Source organism: Alligator sinensis, unplaced genomic scaffold (genome assembly GCF_000455745.1).
Source record: "Alligator sinensis unplaced genomic scaffold, ASM45574v1 scaffold360_1, whole genome shotgun sequence".
In the NCBI taxonomy this organism is placed as follows: Eukaryota; Metazoa; Chordata; order Crocodylia; family Alligatoridae; genus Alligator; species Alligator sinensis.
Genome location: NW_005842337.1, coordinates 525,985 through 531,727, shown reverse-complemented (window position 1 = coordinate 531,727; position 5,743 = coordinate 525,985).

Here is a 5,743-nt window from a genome sequence, read left to right as displayed (position 1 = left end):
CCTGAACTCATTCATCTCATGGTCATTGCTGCCCAAGTTGCCATCACTTCTATGTTTTCCACCAATTCTTTCCTGTTTTTGAGCAGCAGGTAGTCTTTTTTAGTTTTATTATATCTATAGTAGTTCAGAACAATAGCTTAAAGTAAGCTGTCTAGGGTATCATTAGCAATCTGGCTGCAGTAATGCAGAGTTCATTGTTAGCTATCTGACTTGGTTGGGTTTTATTTAAACCTTCATTTGAACCTATCTATTTAGGTGGGTTTTCATTTAAATCCACCTGATTGGGTGGGCTTCATTTAAACCTAGGTTATCTATGACACTGAAGTGGCTATCTTTCTTAATGTATCAATATACCTCTCATATAAATGAGCTCTGAGGTAAATTGTAAAAAAATAGATGTAATTTTCATTAGTGTAATTAAATCTTCAATAAGGAAGGTAACTACCTACATTTATACTGGCTTTGCTTGGATTTATTGTCTGTCTAGCTCTATGTCTCTTCCATGTCTGATGTTGCTTTTATCAGCTCAGGTAATCTTTCTAATGGCAGCAAATTCAGAGGTTTGTTTTTAGTTATTCATATTTGATATGCCTGTATGAATTTCATCACAATACAAAATGCACATAACTACTATGCACTGCATAAGATTATCACTGACTAAGAAAACTGTTCTCCAACTAGAAAAATGTTCAAGCATCTGAGGAGATTGGTACTGAGCCATGGAACCATTGATGTGTAGGTTAGAGGCACAACTTTAGCCTAGGTCAGAAATGACCAAAGCATGTTATTTTCTGCTGACTTGCATTAAATTAAATGTTTGTCCTTAGCCAAGTTAACAAAACTGTGTTGAGCATTTTCTTCATACATAGAAACCTAGATATGGACCCCAAATCCCCTTTGTGGTGGCGCAGTAGGGGGCGCCACTATGCAGAGCCACCCACTTCACTGTGCCAGGCCCAAAACCACACTTCAGGAGTCTCCCTGAGGGATCCTACAGCAGGCCATCCCCCTGCCCAGAGAACAACTGCAAGCCTGGGGTAACGCTGCCACCACCTGGGCACTGGTCTCTGTTAGGACTCTGGGCAGCCTGGGGTACACAGAACCCGCAAGCCATGGGGATGCTTTTCCCACTGGTAATATTTCAGGGTGCTTCTTTCATCCTGAAGCATCCAAAGATAGCTAAACCCAATGTAGCTGGCCCAGCAAAGGGAGCAAAAAAGGCTTTTCTGTCCCCTCTCCCCTCAGGAATTCACAGCCAGTCATGCTGCAACCTAATACCCTTATTGATCAGGGGGAGAGGGAGAGTGCAGAGTAAACAAAGGAATTAAGAGAAAACACTTTGAGCAAAGCAAAATAAGTTGAGTCTTATGTCCTAACGAGGGCTCTCACCCAACGTCCAGCCCCTAATTGGGAAAGATGCTTGCCTCAATTGTTCTGTATTGTAGTTGGTCTCTAGTGCTCATCACCTTGTCTGAGTGGGTTTTTTTCTCTTTTTTCCTCATTCCATCTTCTACACAGAGACAGTTTTATCACTTTGGCCAGCTGGCCGAAGCCCACTACAATGTCTTGATATCTGCCTCAGTGTAGTGAGGGCTCCACCAAACCCTACACCCTCGCCCGTTCCACCAGGAGTTAATTCAGCAGTTAGAACAATCTGCCTCAGAGCAGGAAGAAAAATGCTTTGTAGATCTTTAGATCTGGCCAATCAATAACCCCGCTGAGCCTGGCTGTACTTCACCAGGCTTGGAGCAATGCACAGATCTGACATGAATTTTAACCATTTTTTTCTTTACTGGCCTATTGTCCAGATAGTTGCAAACACATTATCCTGTTGTCTCTGGGAGTCCTCCCCTCTCACTCCAAAGAAAAGGAGAAAAAAACCAAACTGGGACTTCTCCTGCCCTTATATTCCAAACTTTACAGTACCCTTTATTTTAGCCCTGCTATTAGGGTCTTTATGGTACCTCCAGACTGCCCCACTGCAGTTTCACTTTCCTTGAGGGTGGTTCCTTCACAGTATCTCTTCTCGCAACTCCCTCCATAGAGCTGCCTCTCTGAGACCCGGTCTCAGCTGCCTTCTCTGCACTTTCAGTTGTCCCTGCCGTCCTTCTGACTGAGTCAGACATTTCCGGTTCCTCGAGTCTCCCTTTTTCCCGCTCTAGGTCTCTTTTTATCTTGGAGTTCTTGCTGATTCCCCCTCCCCTCTGGAAACACCAGGTGAAGAATGAGCCCTGCATATTTCTTTGCGGCCTTGGGGCTGGGATAGCTGCTTGCAATTCAGGTGGGACAATCTTACTTCCCTGGGGCTCTTCTCTTTCCTCACATCTTACAGTTATGAGCACAGGGACCCTTCTAATACATGACTGAATTACTTAGTCCTAATCTACTAGCTGGTTTCCAGGTGTTTACTTCCAGACTCATCCAAAGATTCTCTGGAGGCTTGTGGCTTCTGTGTTCCAAACTGCCACTGGAGGAAGAGAGCGAGAGCTTCCCCTCCCTTGGAATTTATCTAGCCCAGTCACCTAGGTGACCATGTTGAATCAAAAAACATGCAAGTGAAAGAGAGAGAGGGGGTAGATGGACTGACTGAAGCAGAGGCAGACAGAGGGGGATTTCTTCACACCATTGTCCCAGGAATTATACCAACACAGAGTGCAAAATGTATAGACTAAGTAAGATAGATATTCATATCACAAACTCCCACATAAACTTCTGCCTTTTTTAAAAGGCTTTGCAAAAGACAAAAATCTGAACTTCCTGTCTCTATTTCTAAAAGGTCCATCAGCAGGAGGTCCAGAAGTGGTGTAGCTGTCTAAAGCACACATTGCTAGCCATAGTCAGTGGACAAACGGTCTTCATCTTCATGGGCTGTCAAATTCGCACCTCTCTAAAGCACTGTGTTCAACTGGAAAACTATTGGACTTAACCATCTACAGTTTGTTTCCACAGATGCATTTGCTTTTATCAGTGCAGACAGGTATAATTTACATGGCATCCTTGACCTGCTGCCCCCTAGGAGAAAATCACTCAATGGGAGAGAGATTTCTTGCTCTCCAGTGGTGTTTCAGTTAAAAGAAAGGAACTTTTAAAATCTCTGCTGGAGGCTCCTGGATTTGGGTCACCATGGCTCCCTGCCAGTTGGCTCCCTGCTGCAGCATCCCCATAGGATGGGTTTTCATTGGTGAGATACTACACTTTGAATTATGCCAATGTCTGTTGAGTCATTCCCTGAATATGCAGTGTTTGTGCCCTAATAATTAGCTACAAAGAGGTTCTCATTGTGATTACTCATATAGTTTTTAACTAATTTCAGCTAGATGAGGATTTAAGAACATCATATGCAATAAGAAAGATGCCCTATAGATCCCAAGTAGAGACACCCTCATATAGTCATGCCTAATAATATTCTACTACTGATTTCTCTTAACCAGAAATATTCCATAGAGATATGCATTACCATACAATAATGTACATTGCCATGTAGGTCAGACTGGTTCTGCACAACCTGTGAGATTGCAAGTTTCATGGAGTGAAAACTAAGAAATCTGAGGGATTATGATTTGAGGAGATGCAAGTTTCTGACTGTCAGTCCTAATGTCTTTACTGTCAGCTGCTGACAAAGTTGTAAAAATTTGAAAACCCAGCTTAGAAGGTAGTTGCTGCTTATTTATGTGTGTGTTTGCCTTGCTCTTATCATGAAACTCCAGCTGTGTGGAGGGGGCTAGTCACAGGAAGCCAGGCTAAATAAAGAAAAATAGGTTGACTAAGAGTCCATGAAAGAAAATATAGCTGTCTTCGTATATGCCAGCTCCAGCACCTGCTCTACACTGATACCTGTTCATGTAGCTGTGCCACTAGTGTGACAGCCACAACTTGTATGTCACCAAAATATGTAGGAGCCCTGATTAAGTTAATGATGTTGAGGATGAAGACTCACTCTAAATCAAAACATGTATTTCACAGACACGTGCAGTGATTCTAATAGAAGGAAAGGAGTAGTGGGCTGGGGGGATAGACAGCAGTATTGTCAACTTTTGCCACTGTACTTTATGTCCTGTGAAAAGTGATGGCTCTCTTAATGATCCTGCACCTGGAATCAAGAAATTGCATGAAAATACCCCCTTGTTTTTTTTCTTTTAAAAGTAAATTCCTATGTTGGTTGTAGAAAAATGTGTACATACACGAACCCAATGCATTCTAAAGGCTCAGTAAAAAGAAATTAAATAAAAGAAGCCAGTGTTTACTAGTATTTTTTTATATATGTCAATTTTTTCAGCCAGTGCCATGTGTTTGGAGATCTTGATGCTTGATATCTGAATGCTTGAGGTGGGTGGGAAATGGTTTTCCCATCCTGTGAAATTTTTTTAACCAGAAAGAAAAGAGAGAAAACCAGATCCAAATGAAAGTGAAGGTGATAAGATTTAATTTAGAAAAAATGGCATTTTCTGATTTGGGAAAAAAATCAAATAGAAAAGATTTCCAGTGGTATTACGCTGCAATATATTTGCCTGCATACAGCACAGAGACTCTGCTTCATTGTCTATATCTGCAGAAGGTACCAAATAAAATTATTCTCACTCAGCAACAGCTGAACTGTGATGTAAGGCCTTGACAACAAAACTGGTTCTAAATAAACTCTCCAAATAGCAAAGACTTTTCTTCTTTCAGATTCGAGGCACATGAAAAAAGCCATCAAATGAAGACAGTGCGTATTTCCTGCAGAGAGAGATAAATACTATGGCAAAAAGTCTCCTGTGAATCACAATTCACAGCATTTGCTTTCTTCCTTTTATTTTCATACAGTGCTGCATTTTCAACATAATTCTTCCTCCATCATTTTCTTACACTTTCCAATTTCTTTGTTTGTTCCATCACCCACATCAAAAAGCACAGCCCTGTTATTTACTGCTGTCCACCTCCTTTGACCTACCTTGCTATATATAATTTGCAATCTGCCTCTCTCCTTCAATCTTCCTTCTTCTTCTGGCTAATCTCTGACTCCTCCCTACAGCCACCAGAGCAAAAACTTGAATAACTTTCCACATTCCTTTAAAGTTAAAAAATATGTAAGTGTATAAATATTTGAAATGGATATATATCAAAGTTAACCCTCAGTATGCCCATTTTCTCATTCTTATTTTAATTTGACTTGAGTTTGTATTTCTTTATGAAACACTGGGTGCATGTACACATGCCACTACAGTGCTGTTGTGACTGTTCATGTTAGAAGTACAAAAAGATGGTGTAGCAACAGCCCATACTGCACCGTGTGCACCACGCCTGGTTATTTTAAGACACTACGTCACTGTAGCAACGTGCTGTAATGGGGGAGTGCACTGCTACGGTGATGTAACTGCGGAGTCATGGGTTTTGCCTGTGGATGCTACATCATCATAGTGTGCTGCTACGGCAATGTAGCATCATGTGTAGTCACACCCAGGGGGAGCTCTGTGATTTTTTGGTCATCATATCCAACATGTTCTTGCAGGAACTTGACATTGTGTATATTTGTTGCATGCAATACCACAAAAGCCCACAGATCTCAGAGGTCAAATTGGTTTATTAATTGCCATTAAATAGAATGGGTTAGCAACATACATAATATAGCTACATATTGGTTAATCTAATGGTTAATCCGTATGCCCCAGGAGTGGAGTGGGGCAAGGGTGGCCAGACCCCAGGCCAGGTCAGCAGAGTGAGGCATGGGACCACCACTGGGTTCTGCCTGGCAAGAGCAGACCAG